This window comes from Anguilla anguilla, chromosome 1 (genome assembly GCF_013347855.1).
Source record: "Anguilla anguilla isolate fAngAng1 chromosome 1, fAngAng1.pri, whole genome shotgun sequence".
NCBI classification, from domain to species: Eukaryota; Metazoa; Chordata; class Actinopteri; order Anguilliformes; family Anguillidae; genus Anguilla; species Anguilla anguilla.
The window spans coordinates 60,987,457-61,015,231 of record NC_049201.1 but is presented as its reverse complement, the minus strand read 5'-3'; the positions used below and the strand labels follow the sequence as shown (position 1 = coordinate 61,015,231).

General features: G+C 42.5%; 1 protein-coding gene across 2 annotated transcripts in view; it reads right to left on the bottom strand.

Annotated features, from left to right (window-relative positions):
- Nucleotides 1-27,775, bottom strand: part of LOC118236156 (protein Jumonji-like) — a 92,107-nt gene that overhangs the window by 50,931 nt on the left and 13,401 nt on the right. The window lies entirely within an intron of this gene.

Here is a 27,775-nt window from a genome sequence, read left to right as displayed (position 1 = left end):
ATAAAACAGCTTTAGTATATCTCACTGTACAAGCTCCCTGCTGCAATAAACCTTCAATATTTAATAACCAGCAGTTCTATCCCACTAGGAAATTAGCATTTGCCGTTATATTTTAAAATATAGGTCTGAACATGCCGACGGTCTTGACAGCAAATGTCGACAGGATATTGGCAGATTTTCTTCTATGGCACCATTAACATTCAACAGTCAGAGGCATTTTCAGAAAAACAGTGCACTGATGAACTCCAAGACAATTTCATGAAGTATTGTATCATAACTAACCGGCATTAAATATGTATTTTCTCTCCTGAGATTCACAGCAACATTAATGAATGTGAAACCACACTGATTAAATCAACTGATTTCTAGAGACTGGATAAGAGACAGGAATCTGTTTTTTTATCATCAGCATTCGAATATGTCTGGAGACAGCACAAGTCATCAAGATTCTCCATTTCACAGCAACAGGTAGGCTAATAGTTCAGCAGTAATTTTCTGTATAAATTCCTCTCATTTTTACTCCCTCGCTTCTTCTCACAGGACATCTGCTACAGGCTACATCTGTACCAAACTAGTGCAGAAACAGGGCATGAATAAATCTTGTCTTGAAAGTGTAAAATCAGGTAAGCAGCTATGCACGTAACACAACCAAATACATGTACACACGTTATAAAAGACCCTGCTGACAAAATTATAGGCTAAAAAAGAAACAGTACTGTTATTAGGGTACTGTGCATGGACAGAAAAAGAAAAGGCCACAAAGCTTCACTTTTCAGCATGAATTAGCCTAGTATTAGTATGTGTTCATTTGAGCAAGGTCCTATTATGCCCAGTCAAGAGTGAAAATTTCAGGGCTTAGATTTATTTACCTATAAACCAATAAAATGTTGTTGCTTCATCTGAGAGTACGGTAGTTTGTGTGTTTTTAACACCTATAAAATGAATAAGCAGCAATGTAAAAACTTCCACCAGATGCAGATTAATAAAGATATCCCCTGCTCCCCACCCCAGTTTATCCAGGATCCAAGTATGAGGATCATGGATAGATCAAAAGCATCAGCTGCCATTTGGTGAGAACTTAAAAATGATTCTCTCTCCATCTGACCCGTTCAATTAAAAATTTTCATCTTCCCCATGTGAATAAATTATGCCAGCGGTCATGTACAGTAATAATGACAGAGATAGCAAATGTACAAGGACAACTGCATCACAGCCAAATTTGTTTTGGTAAAAAAGTAGAGACTAGACACACAGATGTAAAATCGACAGAGGAGTCAAACATGAATGATACATGAAGAAAAACCCTGCATTTTCCCCTGGAAGCCCCTTCCAATGGGTCATGTTCAGAGAACAAGAAAAGCTTGGACCTTTTTTTACACAGGCGGAGTGAGTCAAGGCTGTAGAGTTCTGCAAAGCGTGCTTTCGTGTCAGACCTTCGATCTGAGCCTCAGGAGTCACAGGTTTAGGTGCTGAGAGGAAACGAAGATGAGGCTGATGGGATGATTTACTGTTCTGCTGTCGGTAAAAAAGGGGGGGAACTAAAATACTGAGAAGCACAGATTCTGGTGGAGGTAGGGGGCAATGGATGATATCTTGACTATTTGGGAAAGAACACAGCAGTAAAGATACAGAGCGACATTAGGGGGCGGGGGGGCTGGGGCGTAAGAGGCTGGAGGCAAGAGAAATGAGGTAGAGAAAGAGAAAGCGACAGTGGGTGGGAAAAGAGCAGGGAAAGAGGGGAAAGAGAGGGAGGGAGAGGGAGGACGCATGGTCACTTTGCTTTCTACACGCTGTGTGGTTTGTTAGGTAAGGGGCACCAATTAGGCAGACGCCGCTATCGCATTTCCACATAACTTGGCCCCAGACCAGCACCCCAGAGAAGGAGAGTATTATTGAGCCGTGTTACACAGGCCTCAGTGCTCAGAGCTGCGCTTCACATCCAGGGAGCTGCCCAGACGTTATGAAAACTTCTAGCTGCACCTGGAGGGGGCACCCCTCAATACGGCGGTGGCCTTCACTTTCTCAACAACTGAGAGACTTACTGAACGAGCGGTTCACCCAGAAGCAATATTTCACCAACAGACAATACCTAGACCAGGAATGTAGCAGCAGAAACTTCATCTTCAAATTCAACCCATGGACCTGTTTGTCTAACATTCTGTCCCCTTGCATCACCCAGAAAAGCCTAGGGCAGTTGTTCCCCAACTTGAAGGCGATGGCAGGCAATTTCAGTGAGCAGACACAGGGCTCGGGTGCGCTACTCCGGCGTTGTGAGTGCCACAGCCTCGCTGCTGAAGCAGTCCGTAGTTTTCCAGCCAATGGATTTCAGCGCCTTCCTTATGCGGAGCACGCTCAATCTACCTTCAAATCAAACCTGGAGTCAAACCAGAGAGATCTTTATTATGGAACACGTGTCATCAATAAGCAATATCATTACTGTCATAATGCAGCCACGCAGCCATTCTTCATGTGTACAAGAAAAATATCAGAGTACATCCGAGCAGATTATTCAACAAATCACAGATGGTTTGAGGAAAAGGGAACAAACACAATTTATCCGGAATGAGGGATTTCGCATTTCTCACACCCATGAATATTTATTATTGTAATACATTCAGCGAAGGTGAAAAAATAGCTGAAGGAGCGAGAAGGAAGGCTCCAGTTTAGAGGAACAAAGGCACTCACACAAACCAGCTATAAATAGAGCCACAGGAGCGACTGCCTGGGTTTCATCTGTGAAAACTGTACGCACGTGTCAAAAGACACTTTCTGCATGCAGATTTCTATGATTATAGTGCAGATTCCCTGAAAATGAAATGTTCTTTAGAAAAAAAATCAGGTCTGCCATCCGAAATACGCCCCCACATATACACGCGCACACATAAACTTGTAGATGTCCCAGATGTACGGTTATCCCCCTCAGGGAGTTTACAAAGTTTGTGGCCGAAATAGGGAGAAAAGCCCAGTAAGGCATCTTGGCAGAGAGAATGCCACTGGCTTCACAGACCATGCAAGATGAGGCAGCAGGAAAGCAGTGATATGGGCTAGTCTACATTTTACAAATCCTTAAGAAAATAACTACAAAAATGGCTGAAGTGGTTCAGGGTAGGCTTTGAGGCCATATATGTCTACAAAATAAAGGATAAAGGGGGAAAAACATGTTGATAATAAAACTCTGTTTATCACGCATGCATTAGAGAAAGAAAACCACACACTGATGTAAGTGAGGAAAAAATTCTTCTGTGGAACCAGTTGTTTGTTCTACAAAATTCATACCAAATATTCCCTCCCACAGAGGTCAAATAGACCTCAGAATAGATGTAGCAACAAACTTAAGTCTACAAGAGATTACCACGGAACCTGGAAAATGAGAATGATACATTTTATTCCTTAAGGGGTGTCCACGCATACTAGAGAAGTCCAAAATCTTCTGACCTTGCAATACCTCATGCATGAAGCGAAACCTTTCTCTGTGTGACTGCAGTAGTGCTACAGGGGGGTAAAGTCCCTTTGAGAGCAGAGACAACATTCTCCCAGATCTTTCTCATCCACTGGATCAGCATTATGTAAAGCAGTGCGGCTCTGAATGTTGTATGTGACGGTGCTTTAAAGCAGATAACACGCCTGAGGCCGAATGCACAGCATGCCTACGTGACAAAACGCCAGCAAAATTTAGGGCTGTCAAATAACCGTAATTCAACAAAATGGGATGCCAGCATGACTTTTAAAGGGACAAGGGGTTTAAAGCGTTCTTTATTCCAAAAATTAATAAATGACAAATTCCATTAGACATCAAGGGGAATAATTCTGAAGCTTTATCAATTCAACCACCCTCAAATCAGGGTGACTGCACTTTTCTGGTCTGCAATGTGGGAAACTCAGCATTCATCTGCCAGATAAACAGACCCCCACTGACCCCAGGTCAGCTGGAGCCCAACCTTCAGCATAATGAGGAATCAATCCTCTGATCATCCACAATGAGATTACAACATGAAAATGCCATAACTGGACATAACAATAAAGAGCCCAGTAATGGTTGCTTTATATCACACTGTCATAAATATCCAATCACATTCTGGAACAAGTCTTGAACTTTGGAACAAGAACTGGCTGTAAAAGTTTCTGATGAAAGCCAGTACAAGCTGAAATGGCTTTTTTTGGTTTCCCAATTTTTTACCTCCTCATAATTTCAGCAAGTGGCTTTTTATTAAATAAAATATCCCTGTTATTGTAGAAAAAACAATTAATTTCCTTTTATTTCAGCAGAAATGACCCTTGGGAAATGACCGCCACTGTTCTCATTACATCATCAGCGAAGCCGTTTGTATTGCCAGAGGGCTTCAGTGGCACACTTAATTCACCTCTTTACCACAGACTGCATGTTCAACATCTTGCTCAGGTCACAAACCAGGGAAATTAAGCCAACACAGCATTCACTCCAAATGCTCTTATTCACACTGAAGTGAGTCAACATTAATAAAGTTCAGCTGTGGTCTGTGATCAAGAGACTGCATCACCAAAAAAACTAAAACTTAAACTAAACTTTTTTGCCTAGTAGCCTACGTCTTTTGAAATACAGTACTGAGCTACTAGCCCCTCACGATCACCTTTTGGTCCTGCCAGTGCATGATGACCCTTTAGCCATTTTGTTACCAGATCTTAAAATATATACAGTGCCATCTGGACATTGACACGTGGTCAATATTTATTCTTTAAAGACCATTAACAAATTAAACTCTATGTGCTTCTCAGAGAGGAATGGCAGAAATGAATCCCTCTAAATTCACCCCATGTGCCTTTTGTAAACAAAAAGTGACTCCTGAGGTGCGTAGATTTCTTTCTCTGAGGATTTGGCAACAATGAGCCTGGAACAATGCGGAGCATGGCTCAGGGCCCATGGCATTGGACTTGTACAGACAGCTCTTTGTCCACAGGGCGGCTCCATTCTTAAAAACATAGTAACGGTTAAAATCATGGGATAAAGGTACCGAGAATGTAGTACTCTTCACTCTTCCCATACAATACCCATCAAAAGCAGCTGCAAAATGTCACCCACACCAAGACTTTCATGTTTCCCCTTAAATGTTTTGATGGCTCTGTAGAGCCCAGCTCAGGAGCAGGATATACGGACTTCCATTACGGCAAACAATACAAGAGCAAGACTTCTTCAGGGCTTAGTCATTCATACATTTTATGGGACAAAAAAAATACATGAAAACATCTGTATACTGCTCACCCAGACCACCCACAAGACATTTCACACACAAAAAATCCCCAGAAAAGAAGATCTGCCAGCAACTTTTACATTTCTGTGAGCATGTTTCACAGCACAGGTTATGAGTGACTGAATGAACGAATAACAGTGAAGACACCAGAGTACAACTAACAAAATTCATGCACATTAGACCCAAACCAGAGAACTGTCACCTGTGCGGAGGGAACATTTTAGGTTTTATTTTTTTTTATTGTTCCATTCACAGGATAAGCACATCTGCTACCATTTGTGTTAACTGCCTTGAGTATGACCACAAAACCCTTCCCATACTGAAACCTGCAATGGTTAAAACCAAAATACCCAAACCATTGTAGCTGATACTGTAGCATCAGCACTCAAAGCAGTTAAACATGCTGACAGTTGTTCTCCTTTATTCCTAATAATTATTAAATCAGAACCTCCAAGAGACAATGCATTGGGAACAGGCCATTCAGAACTGAAATGTTTCCAACATATGCTTTGAAAATACACTAATTTTAATCATTTATTGGAATCATACACCTAAATTACAATAGCCTACAAAATATTGGTTAAAAACCAGAAATAAAGCAATTCGGCTTTCAGAGTGATCATCTCCCTTTCAGTGATGCACCATCTTTGGCCGCTTATTTCTACTGTATTTGATTCAGATGCTCATGCGTAGCTAAGTGCAAGGATAATACAGAATGGTAAATGGTAAATGGACTACATTTATATAGCGCTTTTATCCAAAGCGCTTTACAATTGATGCCTCTCATTCACCAGAGCAGTTAGGGGTTAGGTGTCTTGCTCAAGGACACTTTGAACCGGCAACCCTCCGACTGCCAGACAATCGGTCTTACCTCCTGAGCTACGTCGCCCTATATATGAATGACAGATTAAATACAAATCACATGAGCTAAAAGAGAACAAATAATACATACAAGACCAGATTTACAGTAAAGAGGTATCTAGCAGAATCAGTGCTAAAATGAACATATCGGAAAGCTATTTCTAGGACAAGACAGTAGAGAAGAGCCCTGGCCTGCTCACCATCAGCACAGGCAGTGAGAACAGACACACAAGCAAATGACCATTAGCCAGGGATGATAGGAAGTAGTCTGGGTCACACAGGAAGCCCAGGACAACTGCTGGATTCTGCAGCTTGTTAATAACAATGCTGAACCAGAAATCTCAATCCAGTCCTTGCAGTTGTACTGCCCTTTTCAAAGCTGCCTAAACAAATTTCACAAAAGGCAGAATTATTCTGATGCAGCCAATTAACAGCACTTCAATATTTCCTTTCAGTAATTTTTGTTTCAGCTGGTACAGCTGACAGAAAATATCACAGATTTTTTTTTTCTACGGCAGAGGAACCAACATATACTGCATAACCTGCAGATGTAGCACGCCCGCATTCAGTGTGATGTCAGATTATCACCATTTAAAATGCTGAAATGGAATGCTCAATAATTGTTCATTCAGGCCGTTTATAAAGTACAAATCAATAACAGCATAGAGAAACTATTCCACAAGACTCCCTGAACAAAGAAATGAATTGATGGCAATAGAACAGCGCAGACTGCATCCAATAACAGGTCTGACACACTGCTGTGCTGGCCATGGAGATGGGTGATCACCAGTCACCCATAGCATCCCTCTCATTTTAATTCATTTGATGTACAGGCTTCTTCCAGTCTACAATATGCACAGTGAATAGATAAAAGGGCACTTATGGTAGGCAGACAGCTCAGATGAATAAATGGGCACTGAACAAAAAAGAAGCCTATAAAAGGACTCACAGTAGGATAATTTTATTGCCCCTTGAAGAGCACTGGTTTGCATCCATACATAAGAGAATTCAGATCAGTTAAGAAACCTAATCAAACGGTTTGATTGGTAGGAAACCTAATCGAACGGTTTGATTGGTAGGAAACCTAATCGAATGGTTTGAAACCAGTTTCCTTCGCTAGCTTCTTTAAGATCTATCACTTTATGCCAAATGATCTGAAACTAAGGACAGCTACTGGCCCACAACCTTCCTATTCACCCCAATACTTGTCAGTCAAGAATGAGGCTATAGATATTACAAGCATGAACAGAGATTCCAGTGGTATACTGTGGCAGTTTATGCCAGAGGCTATTCAGTCAAGGTGGTTGCATTGGTTGAGGGGCTGGACTTGTATGTCCGCTCTTCAAATGGGTGTCTTACCGCTCAAATAAATGATGGTAACAATACTGACAGCAGAGCACTGCGGTTTAGGGTTCTGGGTCAGGACACGGAGGATAAAACGCTTTCCTGCTCCAGAAACATCTCTTCAGCTCTGACAGCTCAACCCACACGCAGGAAGTGTGCAGCGCTTGGATTCAGCCGGTGCGCCGTGGCAACTACCAGAGCCTCACTGATCCGGGGTCCTCCGAGGTCCCCTCTGTAAATAGCGGAGTGAATCAGTACTCAAAGAACAGCCTAAGTGCTTTTCATGCCAACCCACTAGGCTGGCCTTTTCACGGCTACGAGGGCATTCATCTCCCTCCCCCGTCTTCGGGAGAGAGGACTGTCAACACTGGGGCCGACGCTACAATTAATGCTCGTGTTCTGGAGAGGCGGACAGAATCACGTCTTTTTCTGTTTATTGGTTCTGTGGCCAAGGAGAAAGGAGAACGCCTCCGCGGCTGGTCGCGAGATGAAGTCCACCTACTTGTATAAACTGATTCTCAGGGCATGTGCTGCAGTGCTCTTTGTCGGTAATGCCATGTAAAGTCATCGTGCTGTTGCACGTCTGCAGGCTTTGGCTCTAGGCCAGCTCCAGCTCAGCACAGGCAGCAGGGTCTTTCGCCCCCACTCTCCTTCTGTCTTCTGCTCTGTTCTCTTTAGTCACACGAGGCTACTGCGGCTGCAATGTTACATCCACAAGCTGTGAACTTGACAGGACAACCGAAGAGTCAACCATAACCACCCACCCCTTATTCCTCATGCATATTCCAATCTGTGAAAGTCTTAAAATACTATTTCTCTTTAGGCATATCTACATGGCTATTTTTTATTTTTTTAATTCACAATACACCAATCAGTTTTAGATTTACCCATGGTGTTCGCCATATTGGTTCTAATCATTAAGGTCCAATAAAAAGTGATTTAAAGCTAAAATTTAAAGTTGTCCTGTAGCTACTTTTGTAAAGACAAAGAAGCAATCTCCCTTTCAATCCTGTTAACGTATCCTTCAAGAGACAGGTTTGGCTAATAACGCATGCCAGAGAAATAATTCTTCATATGAAAATTGGAAAGGTGGGAAAAGTCAATTCATTCTCATTCGAGCAGGCAAATTCCCAAATCCGTTCACAGACATACAGTGAAGGATTCCATGGGCAAACGTGAGTTCTGCCACTGCAGACATGGACAGTGCACATCATGCTGCCTAGTTCACAGTCAGATGCAGAATGTGGGCCCGCCTTGAATGCCACGAGTCAAAGGCACTCTCACACACACAGACAAGCGAGCAGTCCAAACAAGCAGCCTGTGTGCCAACTTGACCCTTAAAATAAGGCCCTTGGCATTCGGCGCCTGACAGGCAGTGGGCTGAGACAATTCCTGTTAGCTTCTGATGGCTTAAATTAATCATGAGGGAAAGGGCCAGCGCAGAGCTTAATGAATGCCTCCCTCAAGAGCATGCAGCTACAGTCTAATGGGCTCCCTGGAAAAGGCAATGGGTGGAGGCTGATCAAACAAACTGGGTCATATAAAATTATCTTTACTTATTCTACAGGGGGAAATAAAGCACGGGGGTCCCTGGGGGCCGGCACGACACGTGAAACCACGAGGGATTTAACATTAGAGCTCAGCAGCTCGACGGGGAACTACATCGGTACCGCAGATGATGACATCACAAAATGAGAGCAGACAGCTCTAGATACACTGTGTGGAATGGCAAGGAATGAAGGGAAAGAAGAAGAAGAAGCACATGCTTTTACAAGCTTTCCCGGAGGTCTTAATTTAGCTTCCAGAAGAGAGCCAAGAATCTAATCGCTGGCCAAAAAGACAGATGCGGCTGTGCAGAAGAGCGATAAGACCAAGCCGGGAGAGCTTGTAACCTCACCAAACCTCCTCTTACTTTCAGCTCCATTGGCGTCCACACATCTAAATGTTGCCACTTCATGCAGAAATCCCTGTCATGCGTTGTGGCCATGAACACACTGTATTCACGTGTAAGCAAGAGTGCAGGCACTCCAGCCTCTGAATGTCTTCAGACAGTCCAGCGTAGTTCACACATCGCCACGTGTCCATTTACCCCACTACAAACATCTCAGTGCCATGATGTCTCAAAATGCTGAAATGAGCAAGCCTGACTCTGAAAACTGGAAACTTTATTCAGCTGTGGTTTGGATATAGCACTATCCTAATACAGTCTTGTGTGGCACTTAAACTCACCTCATAATGAGACCATCGAAATGCAAAGGCAGGAAATAAAAGGCACATTTTCACTTCTTTTTTGTTGAAATATAATTACAGCTGATGTAACTCTACTCGCGTTTAGCATACTTCTGGCATAATTGAGCGAAATGTCTGATAATACACAGAACACTGCATGCTCTTAAAACCATCAAAGAACAAAATGCCATGCCACGCAATTTCTGCAACAGGGCACAGGCAGAGCTTGTGGGCGATGAGGAGGACTAAAATGATCTAAGCCTTTCCTAGAAGTTAGGGTGCATACCAAATACTGTCCTGATGCTAACCGGTGTCTCAAGTGAGTTCAGTTGTCACAGCATTATTTCACAGTAGACGGTGTACATACGTTTACAAGCGCAGTAGCTACAGGCCTTACAATCTAACCCGGAGGCCTGCTGCTGCAGTTCATTTTGTGGTGTCAGCAGAATGCTCAGCACACTGTACGCTGTCCCCATGCACTCCTGGTCAGACAGGAAAGGTGTGAACGGTGAATGCTTGGCCCAGGTCAGAGTTAATTTCGACTCATTGTTCGGTAGTTTTCAGAGGGCAGAGAGATTACATTTTTCTTCTCCAGGTTAAAACAGTGTCCGGTGCTGCCACCACCACACATCAGCATTCTATCAAGAAGCTTCTGGATTATAAGCAGGTTTGCAGTCAAGGCATTGCCTTTTCTGCTGTTTGATTTGTCAGTTTGTTGACAGAGTTGAAATCCGCTATCTGTTTACAACATTATTGACTGTAATTAAGTGGCTTATAAATACCTAGGATCCACAACACACTTATGTCCATCACTATTATTTATGAACTATTAAAAGCCTGAACTTTCTTTGACACGCAGTTTATTCGGGGTAATTACATTTATAGAAGGCAGGAAACAAGCAAGCAAACAATAAACAGCTTGTTCTACATGAAATGCGCTTGCAGTAGAAACAACTAGAACATGCTCACAGACAGCCGCCATCCATCACCAACAATTAACTCCCGCAGAGGAACGGGCTGAAAACCCGTTCAGACGACGAGCCAGGACGAACCGAAAGCCCGCTCGATGGACGAAATCTAATTCATGTCTGTTTACTGTGTGTCCGAGTCGATCGCCAAGACGCCAGAAAGACAGCGGTCTCTCGATTAACCACTCCCAGCCACTCCAGGCCGAAAAACATCATGCAGCTGCACACATGCAGGGCATAAAGAATTCAAGAAATAAACCATCCACGTTCTGAGACTATTCTTCACACTGCAGAGGGAAGTTATTATTGTACATACAAACCTATACCAATGTACTGTATTTTCTGCTCAGAGTGTAAAGATGTGATAATACATTCAGCATGAATTGCTCCTTCCCATTCTGCTCTAATGGAAACACACAGAATCAGAAACTTTTTTCAGTGCATGGAGACCCTCATTATAGAAAATAACTGTAACTACGACCAATCACCTTCAGTGCATTTTGTAAACCGATATATTAAACACTGAAATACAACTGGGTATTTCTGAATTTTAATACAAGTTACAGACAAAGAACATGTGTGCTTGTCACTTTGGTTACTTTGGCTGACTTATTAGGTCATGTTATTTAGTTTAGAGCACTACATAGGAAAGTACAGTGCACTACAAACTCTGTCTGCAACCCAAAGTCCTTCAAGGGTCTGGTATTACACAACAGCTGGTCTACTTAGTACTGCTATTTAACAAGAAGGCATCATGTTCAGGATGATGAATACACACCAGATTAAACACTCTTGACTCTGTCATCTCCGCTCCAACCAGTTTTAAGCAAGTACAGTACCAACGAGTTGAATGGGCCTGACTTCAAAATCTGGCTTTTAAAGTTTTGTGTTTTTTCTCAAAGGGGGAATCCCTGAGTGGCAGAGGTAGAGAACTGCATGGATCCATTAATAACTGGCAAGCAGCTCAGGTATCAAAGCATTAAGCAGCAAGACTTTGGCAAGACTTATTAAAGCCTACATCAAAACAAACAGCAACAGGATTACAGCCAGCTCAGAAAACATCGGAAACAAGAGCTCATATAAACTCACTCTTGCACAGCGTGGAATGCACACCCCAGTACCCCACCACCCTACACACAGACAGAGACAGACAGATAGACACACACACACACACACTTAATAGTCATACTACAAAGAGCACTACAGTACTTAGTTTCAGTTGCCTTTTCAACAAAGGCAAAGTTTCAAAAACTTCTTGGCTGTGCTGCATGATTTTCTTCTACATTAAATCGAAGACATTGCGTCATTCTCAAAACTATAACACCAATTAAAAGTATGAAGTTTGTCAGAAACAATATCCATTAGCCTACCATGCAAAATATAACAGATGGATTTCACCGTAGGGAAACAACAATTACAGTATCGCTAATTAGGGAAGAATACAGCAAGATAAAGGTCGTAATTGTAAAACTGCCATTGTCAGTCAGTGGGACCAAAACACCAACAGTAAGTTCTACAATACACAGAGCACATTAGCGTATGGTTCTTAAAGACTGCAAATCATGCATCATTTTAGTTTATTAAATGTAATTGTTTATGATGGTGTCTAACCATCACACAAACTTACAGCAAAACCATCAAATCTGACAACCCCTCTACAAAAATCCCTGTTCTGGAAGCAGCAGCAGGGGCAGGATTACTCACGCATTTATGTAAGCAACGTTCAGACAGAAACACAGAGAGTTGCGAACTGCTGATGCACCAGCATTACGTCAGGGAGCGCTGCTCTGTACTGACCCAATGCTAACCGTGCTTACAGCAAAGCTCAAAAACACCTCTGTGCCAATGGAAGGAAGCCTAACCGCGCCACAGTGCCACTGCAATTGTGATTTTTCTTGCATGCGTTTGGTTCACATGTGTGAGTTAGTTTATCATCAAAACACTTAACAAGTAAAGGAAATTGAGCGACATTTCTTTGGAAAGTTTCATGCGGTGCAGCTACCATACACAGCTGCGGACTCCTGTAGGTCAAAAACTAATAGATTTAGACAATGACAACTGCCTTTGACAAACGGATGAAAGTGTTGAGCAATTCATTTTCCCCAGACACACACAGAAAATCATTTTGCTTGAACAGAGTTACTTCGACAAAGAAGTGGTATAGGGGTTCGATCCCACAATGCAACAGGGCTTGGCTTAAAAAGGCCTGGCTCCCGTGTGGCTCGGTGTCACCGCCAGGTTGGCAGGAGCAGACGGGCCGTCTCCCACGCTGCATCTGTGCCCGTCTTCTCAGCAGCGCCCACCTAGTCTAGCGCCTGCCAGCCCGCTTTCATCTGCGACAGCGTCACCTTTGTGCTCCAGACTCCCAACTGCTGCCCGCCCCATGAAAATCACACTATCATAGTGAAACACTGGCTCTAGCTTGGTCTGACTGTTAGCCTAAATTTTAGGAGACACCTCATCATGAACTGCTGGAACAAAACCACTGTAGCACCAAATATTACCCACGGCCAACACCTCACTTACCACCGAAACTACTGCAACCTCTGAGATGGGTTGGTCCTGAAGGAAACCAAAGTCTTGCTTTCTTTATGATTTTTTCAAATGCAAGATCGCCTTCACCCAAAGGGAGGTGCAATGTTTGAAGACAGCACAAATCCATAACCTGTAACTTTAGTGCGTCTTCAAAAGCAGCTCAGCGAAATTTAAATGCATTAAAATAATCAGCCTAGCGCAATGCCCTGCCACTACATATGATTTCACTGAGTCAGCAAAAGAATCCATTAAAAAAAATGACATGGAAAGGTTTGAACTTCAATTTACCATGGGTCATTTTCTCCCCCATTTTCAGCATCCTTTCATGAGGCACACACCCCTCTGTTCCTGTGGCCTGTGGGGGCAGCCTCAGTCTGAGTCTGATTAACTCCGCTCGCAGATGCGTCTGACAGGATGCGTCACGCGGCAACCGCGGCCAGGTCTGATCAGACACGCTGCTCCCGGGAGGAGCAGCACAAACGGAATCAAAGCCAGCCGCAGAAACCGGATAAGGCCGGCTCCCTGACAGACACCGCACGCGCGAACGCAGCGGACGAAGCTCGGGTCTGAACGCGCAGAAAGCGCCTGGGCTAGGGGTCAGCAGAGCTCCCAGAGACCCTGTCTGTGCTGAGAAAGGCAGGGTGGAGGAGATGGCACAGTGGTGCTTTCTCCGGGTTATTCAACTGTAGCCTCTCAAAATTTTATCTTTGTTTTGTTCCGCACTCGTACACAATGAACGTTTCAATCCCTGACTGCACCGGTGGCACTATGCCTGGGTGAGTCCCGCAGGTAAGGAAATTGCAAGGTCCAGGGCGGGAGGGATTAACTCTGTAGGGTATCCTCTGCCCACCGTGTAACAGACACTCCTTTAGTCCGACGGGCAACACCCCTAAAGACGCATCTACGCTGTGTGAAGCCACAGTGTTCGATGTCTGTCAGTGAAGAGTACCCAAAGTAACGGCAGTGGATACGTTTGCCCACATCAGAGGTGAACACAGCGTGGGCTGGGCGCGAACCAGGAACAAACCCACAGCAGTAATTTGCAAGCTTGCAGCACGCTTCTCCTCTATATTTTATTTTTGGCTTACTCTGCACCACAGCAAAATTCTGATGCACGCACGTTCTCTCAATGCTAAGTACGTGTGATCTATCTACTTATCTCTGCAGGCATGTCCCTTGTTCCTTTCCATACCAGTGGAGAACAACAGACATGTTAATAAGCAGTTAAAATACCAAAGAACAATTTGTTTAATTTTTGTACTGTCCTGGCATAAAAAATTATTCATTCCAACCACAAGTGCAATCCTAAAATTTAACAAGCTGTTCTTTTTTGCTTAATTAGATGCTTTTCATGTTTTGAAAAATTAACCCTCTTAAGCCACTTTATGTCAAAAATAGCCTATGAAGAATAAAAGTCCCACATGCACACTGTGCTTATTGTGCTATATTCCAAACGATTACATAAAGAGGTATAACTGGTCGAATTAAAGACTGAGGTGAATCACACAGCTCCTAATTGGTGAAAGTGTGGACACCTGGCCACTAAAACTAACCATCTGGTACTAAATGAAGAATCCAAAGACCAAGGAAATGAAAATGAGCCAAACCTGCATTGTGTTAATAAGTTTAAGGAACAAATTATGAATGAGCTGAAACACGTGCCAACAACCTAAATTGAAGAAGAGATTGGCTGTCACAAAAACCAGCATGCACAGGTGTCCCCAGGACCAGATTTGTGAACCACTGATTTAAGGTAATGTGCGCAGAATTAGCCTAAAACATCAGATTGTGACTGCTGATGAAATGTTTTCAGTTTTCAGCGTTCCACTGCTGCACTTGCAGTTCAAAGCAGAGGACGTTCCAAGGCCAGTTTGATAAAATGTTTGTCTTTATGATGATTAAACTGTTTCTACTAAATCAGACTGATCACTTAAATTATTTGACATGAGTAAAAAGAACCATACCGCATGAGACAAAAAAGAAAGCGCTCATGTTTGCTTCTGCCTCTGCAATTTGGAGCTTACGAGCTCATTAGGACAGTTGTGTCAACAGTTCCCGACCCACAAATTAGGAACTAAAACTCTTTCTGTCTACGCAGGTGTATTCTATTGAGTGCATGCGATATTGGAAAGACTGGACAATTTCACAATCATTATTCATAGAATATTGCTTAAAGGTATCAATCAGTTTTCCAAAGAGATATGTTATGGGTGGGGGCTATTTTAAAACATTAATAGACAATAGAATGACTTGATAGACATTGTGGAGGGAATTGATCATTCTAAAAGACCGTGAGGGCTAACGTACGCCAATCTGAGGGGAGAGAGACACGCCTCTGAAAACAGCCAAACTACCACTGTACAGGACAACTACATGTGAGAAAAAAGGAACAGGGGAAGATGCACAAGAAGCTGGAAAATCTACAAAACCATTTGACATTTTTTAAAAAGCAAGTCTTGTATCTTGCAAGTACTTTTTTAATAGAGTACAAATTTAATACGAAATATCAATAATGAAACTGCTGCTTTTTTTCCAAACTTATGCACACCTAATTATGTCTTACTCATGACTTTTTCTATTAATATTTTATCATTTAATTATAAGAATTTAATTTCCAAAATGTAATAAATACATTCACCATCAACTGTACAGCACAAGCTCAATACATGATATAGGACTTAAGAGGACGTAGGGTGAGGAAGAAAGAAAAACAAAAACAAACAAACCATCCATATGTGTAAGAACATCCTAACCCCTCCCCCAACTCACACAGACCTACACAAACATCTGCAAACAGACACTTGACCTCAAATACACACTCGTTCACATTCCAGTCCATTCATATGTAAATATACAAGTCTTACTCGTGACTGCAGCAAAACACCACTGCATGACAATTACAGCCACCTGGGAAACCCACTGAACACACAAGCAACACACTGTGCTGCTTCCATGCAGCGCTGACACGCCGCGGCCGCTAAACATGCGGCACAGAGCAGCCTGAACACAGTGCAGCCTGAACACTGCGCAGTCTTCCAGCGTGGAAATGACCCCGGTTATCTTAGTGAAATGTACATGTTTCAGAGGACATGACTGCACTCGCCCTCCAAAATACATTTTGCCGATGGAATGGACCTATGAATAAAAAAGGCATTATGTAGATTTGTCAGGGGGAGAAACGGGGAAGAGGTCAATTTAGTGAACATGCTGTGTGACACTACAACAGAATGCATGAGGCAAATTCAATTGAGACTCCATTCAGTCAAATTGAATTTCATTCCAAAGATGCCTAAGATTGCAATCCAAATGAAATTTTTGTTCAACTGAAACTGACCTCAAAAATTCAAAAACAACAGGGCATAAAAAAGAATGCTGAAAGGCTTTTCAATAGAGATCCAGAAAGACGAGGTCCTGGACAGCTACAGTGTCTACAGGGCTACTTAATTACAGCCTTGGATGTTAATCAAGCAAGGTCTTGATTGCATCAATCTAGCTCACTAGCCATTTCAGCACATGCCAATGGCCCACAAAGACCTGGACAATCTTCTGGGTTGGCAAAATACGCAGTAATTCATAGCAGAAAATAAAGATATAGAAGAGAGCTGTGTTTTTTCTTATCAAAAGCACACGCAAATTGTTTGAAACAATTAAAAAAACATACGTTAAGACATACATTTAAAAAATAAAAAAAACTTCAAAAAGGGAACTATGCCTTAACAGTGGTAACAAACCCTGCTCCTGGAGATCCACCATTGTGAAGGTTTTAATTTCAACCCTAATTTGGCACACCTGACTCTACTAATTTGCAGCTCAACCTGGTCTCTAGCTGTTGAATGACGTGCGCTTCGTAAGCGTTGGAATGAAAACCTACAGGACAGCAGATTTCCAGGAACAGGGTTGGTTACCTCTGCCTTGAGGCAGATGCAAAATATGACAAATATTCAACGGCGCTGGAATCAACACGACGCATTTATATAATTACGCCGCCCCTTTGCTTTTCTTGTTGCCTCTGCACCTCAGGACTAGCTTTCGTATGTTTTGTGTTGTACTTGAGGGCTGCTGTTGCATGTTTGTGCTCTTTCGTAGATATAAAATATATACAGATTTTGTTTTTGCATTTGAGTTTTGCACTCCAGAGCTACCGTACAGAGAACGTCACATGACATATTCACTCAGCCATATTATGAAGGTCTTCACTAAAAAACTTGATAAACCACTCTGCCATCTCCAAAAAGTCCTGACAGCTCCTCAGACTGATTGCAAGCAAGAGACCATTTATATGCCATTTGGAAAAGGTCAGAGACACTTATGCCCGTGTCTACGCCTCTAGACCATATCCATCTCTGCCCCTGAGTCTGGCTCTCTGCACATCTCCATCTTGACTGTCTCTCTGCTGTGGTATAAGGCCAAAGCCATGAAGCATTCACTAGAGCTTGTTCTGACCTCCAATCCAAGCCCCATTAAGATTATTTTAAATGTCAGAACATGGTTTATCTAGGGCTTAGGGTTCTGAGTACATAGCCCCAAAAATGAATGGTCATTGCAGACTCCAAACTTGCCCAAACTCTCACATCTGTCAGGTAAAAGTGCATCTGATGTGGGGAGTAGGATTGCGTCATGTAAGCAGAACAGACAGGTGTATTCAATGTGCACGCTGGATATATGCTGCTTTTGTTTAGGCTTGCGGTTAACTACTGCAGATATGGAAGCATTCATGCATAGAAGTCCACCAACAGAATAATGGATCTCATCAATAGTGCATACTTCTCCCACCTGAAGAATTTGATGTATTTCACCCTATTCCCAGATAACCAATATGCTAACACATCAGCGAAAGTGGCAACCAAACAGACACTGCAGATCAGTTTTTTTTTTTAAATCCTTCCTCTAAGCCCCATTTACGAAAAGTGTGATAAAAAAAATACATCTGCTCAGAAATGCAGGTGCAAGGTATAATGTTTTGACCGCGCAGAGATGAGTTAAACCTGTTTATTTCCCAAAATGTGATTGTGTCAGCTACTATGCTCCTGGTAGGCTAGTTCCTCCAAGGCCACTCAGCCCCAATGCAGGATGGGTACTGTGCCAGTAGCCTCCTATTTCAGCAAACCACCCAAGAGCCTGCTTTAGACTAACTGCCCCGACTCAGCCTGTTCAGACTGCTCTCCGATCTGAGCTCATATAGCCTATTTCACACTTCAACGCTGATGAAAGGATTAAGAAACCTCTGGCAACCACCTAACCTTAGAATACCCTGATCTACAGAAAACAAGACTCCGCAATCTTACACCAACAGGTTTAGCATAAATTAATTTTAATACAGGTCACTCAGCAGTATCAAGGTCTGCTTATGATTTCCCTGTTGCATCATACACCACTGTTTTCATCAAAATATTAAAAGATCATAAATAAAATATGACTCAACCATTACCACTGCAAACCTATTTCAATGATATAGCTACTGCCATACACTCCATTACACATACAGGGCATGTATTTTATAGTAGGCTTTGCTTTAAGTTCGATATAATTACTTCTTAACACGGTGAAATTTCTGTGCGACAGCATTTTACTAAGGCAACAAGCCATACTGAAGAGTGCTGAACCCCTCCCAAGACAAATGCTATACATCTACAAGAGAATGTCTGGGATTGGCAATTAGCTGTTTACGAGTATCTAATGTGCAAACGCATTTATGTTTTAATCATGAATAATGAGCTTCAATTAAAATGGCAACGTTTAAAGCTGATTCAAGCACTTATTCTAAGGACCGTGGATGTGGAAATCCAAATGTATGCTAATGGTAATGAATGTTCACTCAGATTTTATTATCATTTTTTAAATCAGGTTGAATTATTTAGCTGTGATGAAACTGACGCTGGCAACACGTTACCAAGTTCTTCTACACGGTGCAATTTCTGTTGCTATTTTGACTGTGCTGTGGCCTTTTCAAGTTATAAAATCTCTATATTTCAAGAGCTGCTCCCTCAGGGAGACAGTTGGAGTGGGGGGGGGGGGGGGGGGGGTCGGCTGTTAACAAAGGGCTTTAATTATTGACAGGATACAGAACGGAACACCTCTGGGGAAAGAACATTTGAACAGCGATGCAGGACAAGTGCAGACAACTCTGTGTGTACATTATGTGTAGGTCTCTAAATTAACAGCCTGGGTGCTTAGCCTTCTGATGTTTCCTTACCTCGGTTCAAACAGCTATTTGTCTTGTGGCTTTTGAGGTGAACATGTTAACATATCCTACCTAATTTTCAGAGGACAGCAAAACATTAGTTAGAGGAAATTAGTGAGCACATAAGACATCACATGAGGTCTATTAAGTATTTAGATGTTTTCACACCTGCAGAAGTGAATATCGAACGTGCCACTAGTTAGCATATGTATACACACCTACATACCACGACAACCAATATAGATATGCCAACAAACTGATACGTAGCCTGAACACACAAATCCAATCTGCTCACTTGCAAATAACAGTTTGGACAGTCAGTCCTAAGTATCAGATTTGAAAAACAAATTAGATTTGCCTGCAGTGTGAACATAGCCTGATTCACCAGGAGTAGATACTAACCTTGCTTAGAATATCCAGTCAGTCTACTGAATACTAGTGTCAGCAACTTACAGCTGAGAATGAAAATAACAGGCCATGCAAACAAGAATGTCTTTTACGGAAGATGGTGTCAAGCATTTTCCTGCACAATGGCTTTCTCTGTACAAATATAACCACATCAAGCACAACAGATATCAGAACAAAATAGAATAGTAGTCAGAATAGCCACATTTATACTCGGGGGGTGGGGGGGGGGGTGCTGCTACTGTTGAACCCTTATGCAAACCTAAACTCCTTCAGTAAACATGCAGTGGAATAAATGAATATCAATAATGTGAGCTCAAACTTACCCTGGACAAGGCTGTTGGCTAAAAAAATAAATCATAATTAAATAATAAGAACTGCAGCCCTGAGGACAGAATGCTTTCTTCCGCTTTAACTAATGGAGCTGCTCCCACAATGAGCAACAGTGCTCATATCTGTTACAGGTTTAATGGACAGGCTCCTCAGCACTGTGGAAGAGGCAGTAGCCTATAAATTGCCAGGCCAGTGCACTAGGTCTATTACAAGCACTCCCCTCTCAAATATAAGGAGCTAACAGAAGACTATGCTCGGAGGAACATGATCTTGTGCAATTGGGGAAATACAGACATTTAGCAGGAAGAGGGGAAAGCTAAAAGAAGTTGGACAAGGACAAGGAGGAAGACATACTGTATACAGTATGCTGTAGTCACACTTGTGTGCCTCTCCAGCCATCCCTCCCCCAGAGTATTCCCAAATTGCAACACCCACCTTAATTATAAGCAAAATAGCCATTTAGCTTTCACAATAGATGGCCAATTCAGAATAGTCAATATGACCCTGACCCTGATTTTGAAAAGGACATAAAGGTGGCTGTACCAATCATCTCAGACAATCGCCCCATCTGGTAGCTAGCTAAGTAGTTGTAAACATTTTGCAAAGTTCCTCAAGTTAAAGGATTCTGTGTTCAAGTTTCACGGTCATGGTTAAATATCTTCACACTGTTTCGACATTAGGCAACATCCCAATTGGTAGCTGTAATGTTACATTTATTTAGCTGGATATTATTGATCATATTCTTAACTGCAGTGAGGCATTCACATCCTTAAATCACATAGGCTATACATTATCGCAGAAATACTGTTTGTATACAGCAAAGAATTCAACTGCTGATACAAGTAATCATCTAGTGATATCATGGTCAAATATTAAAGTAATCACTAATATGCCTAATCCCTGATCCATTCCAGCAGACATAACACAGGCAACATTCCACAGCAGGAGTTAACGTGTCCCAGTTGTGAGTTGACCATGTGGTTGACATACAATAGGCCCCAATACATGGAGTCACTTGGAAGATTAAGAACTTTTGGGTAGTTCGGCTGAGAGACATACCTGGCATTCTTTATTTGCACTTCCCCACGTTGACAGAACCAAAGAACGCACATTCTGGAAAAGTCAAGCATGAGTAGAACTGATCCGAACATATCCACTCCTCCAACAACAGTTAGCCTATTCCATGTGCTAATACTGCTCTGGAATCTAAAAACTGCAGCACATGCTTTTCCAATAACTGGTCTCCCATAGGCATTGCCCTGTAATGATCCGACACGCTAAACTGATTTCCTAAACCAACAATGTTATGTTTAAAAAATCAGCACTCAAGAGGAAGTTCAAAACAATCAAAGGGAATAGCTTTCGATTAGGAGGAGGTTCTTCCAAATTGCCTATATAAATCATGCAAGTAAAATAAATTCCGTTTTTGAAGGACTGGTGGTTTGGTGCAAGCGGCCAAAACTAGGCTTCCTTTCTGAAGCTCACTTACTGATCTTGCTCAGAGACGTTGCTCACTAGCCAAACCCGGCAACCACTTCTAAAAGTTAGCATTAAGCTCTGTATAAGATTTAGTTTAATCCCTGCAATCCTCAAAACAATACAATTAGAGGGAACAGGCCACATACAGTTTGATAATGCACAGGTTTAGTACATGTGATCAATGTAACTCACTAATATGCTGTACCATTAAATATATCCTTGTTCAACCAGTTTCTTTGGTCTTCAGTCATCACAACATCCATTTAATTGATATGCAAATGAGTTGGACATCACACAAGATTCAAGCTCCGCCCTTCTCAGCTGGCTAGCTGTAATTGAACTCATCTTTTTTATCCAAAACTAAAATTTATATAAATTGGCTCAATTATGAATATATCTACTTCATATGAACGTAGCCAACTGCAGCAGCGAGATCATATTCCTCAAAGGCGTTGGGTATTTTTCTAACCTTGTCCATTATGCCCACAGTTATCTGGCTCTACTAACAGATGCGGACATTTAATCACAAGATGTTTTTATGGTCCACCACATAATCCAATATGTTTTCAATTACACATTTTCCAAAGTGCACTGTTCCTCATTGTAAAGCCTTGTGTTACTATCTTAAGAGAAACACTTCAGCAGAGGGATATAATGGGCATAAGATACACAGAAAGACATCTGCCAGTGGAATTCAGGTTATGTTCCTCATTCTAGGACAAAGCAGTATCTGGTCTGAAAATGAAAAACACAATATTCGGGCAAAGAGCAAAGTTCCCCCACCACTGCGCTGCCAAGATCCGATCTGCTTTCGTTCCAATTACGCTATTTTTTCAGGATTCAGCAGGGGAGATCTGTGCTTTGAAAGTATCAATCACAGTCACCAATATTACATGCATTCACAAATTTACAACAAATGAAAACATATTTTGAGGACTTGAAGTAAAAGGACATTGTAACTCAACACACAGGCAAAAAAAAAACCTAATTGAATGAATGAAACCTAATTTCAAATTATTTTTTTTATGTAGGACAGCCATAATAAACAAAGCAAATATATGAATGGTTTTCACATTACATTTCACACAAATCACACTTACTCCAACAACACAGAAAGTTGAACAGTGCCATTTCTACAATATATTCATCTTAAACCAAGAGCCTGCAACCGTTCTCCTGAACACCCACAAGCTCTGCTGGTTTTCACTGTTACTCGGCACTTAGGCTAATTGCTCATTTTAAAAAGTTGATAACAGTTCACCTGGTTTCATGGTTCTGAACTAGGTTCTAATTTTAAGTGGGGGAAAAAACCCCCAGCAGATCCTATAGCTCTCCAGGACCACGGTCTCAAACTCCTGCCTTCAATTAAAATATCTGTTCCCCAACGGAAGAGCTTCAATTTGCAAACGATGACCAGAATCCCAATGAGGTGCATTTCCCTCGCCCTCATCCACAATAACAACCTTGTTTGTAATGGCAGGGCTGACAAAACAGTGACCGTGTCAGAACATCAGGCAGAGGGGGGTAAGGTTACAGGGCCAGAGAGAGGGAAAGTGCTTCATGGGCTAGCTCTTATTATTGGCTGCGTGCGAGTAGACTGTGACCCTGCGTAAACAGCACACACACAGCTGGGGTGGGGGTGGCCTTAACTACGTGTCGACTCAGCATACAGAGGAAACATGCTGCAGGAAGCCAGGCCTAAACAAGCGCTACTTACGGAGCATTCAAAGAGCATTCGTCCGTCATTGATCTTCGTTTCATTACAGTCAAAGAGCAAATGGATGTTTTTCTTCTTTGTTTTACAAAAGTACAATTAAAGCAGCGGGGTTCCCCGAAGGCTTCACGGGTGTATAGCGTGTACGTGCAGTCTGGCACTACTATATCTGAAGTCTAATATTCTGCAATGCGGAATATAGGTGGTGCAGTTAACAGACCAAATTACTCCATAAGGCAGCAATGCATTTTATTCACCAGCAATCATCTTATCTGCAATCATTTGTTGTCTTTAACCAAAAGGTTTTAGTAAAAATTATCTAAGTTCTAAAATGTACAATTTGGCAGCCCACTAAAAAACTTGTTTTGGTAACACCATTTCTGATTATGACAGGGACAGAATAAGGTCTTCCAGGAAATGTGTGTTTTTCCGTTGCAGTGGGGCTTCTTCCCTAGTTTAAAGAGCTGAGAAATCTGTTCCAAACGCAAGCATTTCCTGCAAATGTGACGGAGGGGAATATTTTCACGTTGTTTTCTTTACAGCTGAACTTTCCTCAAAGACCAACATCCACCTCCAGACACAGGTCACACTCTGAAACTGAAACAGCAGACATGACTTTCATACACAGCAAATTAACTTCCCGATTAGGCCCTTACCATCACCGAGGGAAGAGGGTATGACACACTGACACACTTAGCCACGCGCCAAGGCTGAATCTGAACGGCTTCATTCTGACTCAAGATTTTCACGGTTCTTATTTTGACCTGTAGCCACATCATTTATAGACTACCAACACGGTATTGGAAATGGGCCGCGAGATCACAGGAACTAAAAATGAATTTTAATGACGACCCGAAAACATCAAAGTACACTACTAGAAACTGCTTAGTTATCCATGAAATGCAGTAGGACAGGAAACTACCCTGAGGTAATCTGAAATGAAACACAAAAGTGCCCTTGAAAACACTGATAAAAATCTGTTGGTTAAGGGGAGACAGACATGATGACTAAATGAAATGATGAGCAGATGTGGAGCAGTGGGACATGAAGTCTCTCGCACAGCCTCCTGTTTGAAGAGACTCACCTATATTTCATTACCTGACAAAGTACACCATCTCTGTGGTATACCCCCCCCCCCCTTCTCAATTCTGAAGTCTCTGCAAGACCATGAATAATTCCTTTCCCTTTCAGCAGGTTATTGAAAGTCATTTAGCTCACACTTTCACCACATCTTCCCCAGTTCTGCTTCAATGATTAAAAAAAAAAAAAAAACACAAACTCTGAGTAACTGGGGGGATTTCTGCTGATTCTTCTCTGTCAGTTACATACATGTGAACACAATGAATTCTGAATGTGTGTTTAAAAATATAAAAGAGATAAAAGAAACCTTATTTCTGTGAACCCACACGGCAGAACACTTCAGCAAGGCTAAAAAAAAAAAGAAAGAAACATTGCCATGTCTCGCTCACACAGTTTGGCTTGGCTAGCCTCAGCGTCAAACGTGCGAATTGTGGATGACTGATGCCCCTTGCACCCCACCCACCCCCAAGGAGGTGACTAGGCCTACAAAATCCCCATACATCATACAGCGGCAGCATGGCATTATGGGAAACCACACTGTTGCATGTCAACTTTCCAGGAGACGCGCTGCAGTTTTGCCCTTAGTCGACGTATGGCAGGGTGATAAAACATAATGATAATTATCAAATACAACAATTATCCCCACCATGCTGTACATCAGCTTTCTTTCCATACTTTTTCTCTAAGAATACAATAGAAGGGGGGATGAGTCACAGCTGCTCTGAACTACCTTTAAAGGAATTCTCAAATAAACAGCTAATTAAATCTGGACCATAGGTAACAGTGTGTATTTTGGGTCTGTATACACACAAAACATAATCAAAACCGACAATAAATGACACATTTTGTTTGAATACACCAGTGGAATGATGAGTCACATACTGAGAAAAATAAAAACCTTAGGAAGTAGTACATTTTTAAACTCTATTTTATTGTAGCCACAGTGGCTTGATTTTTATTAGATCTTGACCTCTATTAATCTTCTTCTGTTTAGGCTCCTGGAGAGAAAAGTAATCCGTTGACAGACTAATGTATTTTCTAATGAAAGAAGCAGATAGATACACTTTTCTCCTTGTCTCTCATGGAGCTCGTAAACCGAACCAGAGGCATTATGGAGCCGCTCGATGCGATGCTCGGCTCCGAACCAAAGTTATTACTCGCATAAACACAAAAGACAACGCTCAGGGGACTCCCTAAGAGTCCAATTACACCACTAAGGGATTTGCAGTTTGCTTATCAAAAGCACTTTGTTCTCTATGAACAGCCCTGTCCAATCAGGCGGCGAGGAGCTACGACGGGCCCGAGGACTGGCCCGAGACAGCGCAAAGCTCCACCCCCTATCCCCCCTCTACCTAACAACAGCAGCAGGCTGATCGCTCCTTTTTCTATCCAAACACGCATCTCTGTCTCCTTCTCCCACCCTCCCATTTGCTCTGTTAACTCTTTCCTTGCACGGGGCAGGCGAAACCGTGCGCACCCTTTATAAACGAAATGATGGTGATTACAGCTGAACAGCAGGCTCGCCCCCCGCCTCCTTCCCCCCCCCCCCCCCCCCCAAGCAGCGCTCCGAATAACACCCCGCGCTACTTAACCCCCGACGCCCATCTCAAACCCTTCGGAGGGCCTCTGATGGCCGTACCAAAGGCCTGCCTCTCCGCATGGCACTCGCCATTAAGAAAGACGGGCGGAGTGTGCGGTGACAGACCGCAGTCCTGTCCGGGGGATCCGACCGCACGTTGTGTTCCGCACACATCAGGATCGGCAGCAGCCCCAGAAGCGCGTTCTGGCTGTCAGAGGGGAGCACAGAAGCCCAGCACACAGACACAGTCACTCCCGCTCGGAGGAAGGTTGCACGAGGACCCCGTCCTGACCTACTTTTCAATCATCTCCATAAAAACAAGACTACGGAGAGAGAAGGGGGAAAAGGGAGAAGACGAATGAGTGCAGGATAAGGGACTCGAATGAGCATGTTTATTGAGTCAGGACCCACCTTTTCATTTCCCTGGGGGGGCGTCATTTAGATTGTGTGCCCTTTGCACTCGCGGCTCCGGGCCTTTCTCCTCATCAATCTGCATGACAACGAGGAGGCCCCCTTTAAAAGGGCGAGGTGCTCGCGAGGCAGCGAGAGCCCCAGCAGCCAGGAGCTCAGACAGAGGCTCCTCTGCGCCTCAGTGACACACGGCTTTAGCACCATCTCCCCGCTGCAGATCACAAACGGGCCACACAAACGAACTGCAGAGCTGAGCGCTGCACTTCTCTCTGAAAACGTCATTCCTCTGCGAGAATGACAATTACTGCTTTACTGTCACCTGAAACAGAAAGCTTATTCAATAAGACTTCCTCCTCTGGAGCACCTTTGTAGATCCTGGGCCTGGATTGGACTGGCACGAATACGTCAGAGAAAGGAGAAGGGGTCTGGCAAATTGAGTGACAGGATTTCCACACCAACAGACAGTGTAAAAAATGTGCATTCTATTAGTGTATTCTACACCTCCCCACCTTGATGCCACCAAGCGTGGCTGATTTCTATAGTATCACTAACTGCATTGGATTTGCACCCCAACATGAAGTTGATCCATTAATAAAATTATTTTTTGAAAATACACACTCAAAATTGTATAGACCTCAGCAGAAGATACACAGCCGATTAACTATTTGCTGACGTGAACCTGACCTGCATAAACACAGTTCAGAAATCACCTAAACCCCAGATAAGCCACTGAAATTACAAAAAGTCACTCCTCTACATCAGTGAAGGAAGACATGTTTCTTTTTTAGTGACAGGGAGAGGGTCTTTAAAGAAAAGATTCCATTTCAAGACATTGTATTTCAGCTTAGTTGAATAAATCAAGTTTGAAACCAAAATAACAGCGTTTTTAAATTTCTTAAGAGTGTGGCTATCCAGTATCAATTTGGTGAACTCTGGAGTCAGGGAATTAGCTATTAATAAAGTATTACTAAAGTGCAGTTGTAAATGTTTTATGTTAAATCTGCAGATCAAACAAACGCTGAAATGCCGGAAACTTAAATACATTTTATTTGTAATAGAACAATGTCCTATAATAAATTGAATAGCTAATTCATTGTAATCAATTGCTTTCTATAATGAGACAAGCAATCCAAGATACCAAAACTGAAAAATGGTTACCACTTCCAATTCAGCTGCACAAACACAACTCTGATTACAAATTTCCACAACAAATTATTTTTATCACATAGCCTAACTGCCAAATCTAAATTAGCCATCAACCGCTCAGTCAATCCCAATTAACCTTAGCATAGCATGCAACTGGTCCACAAATAACAGAACTGAGAAATACTGTGTACATAATGAACATCAAGAATCAGTATCTCAATATAAAATAAATGTTACAATTTGAGTACAACTCTCAGACTTTTGAGGCTGTACTAAAAAGTCTTA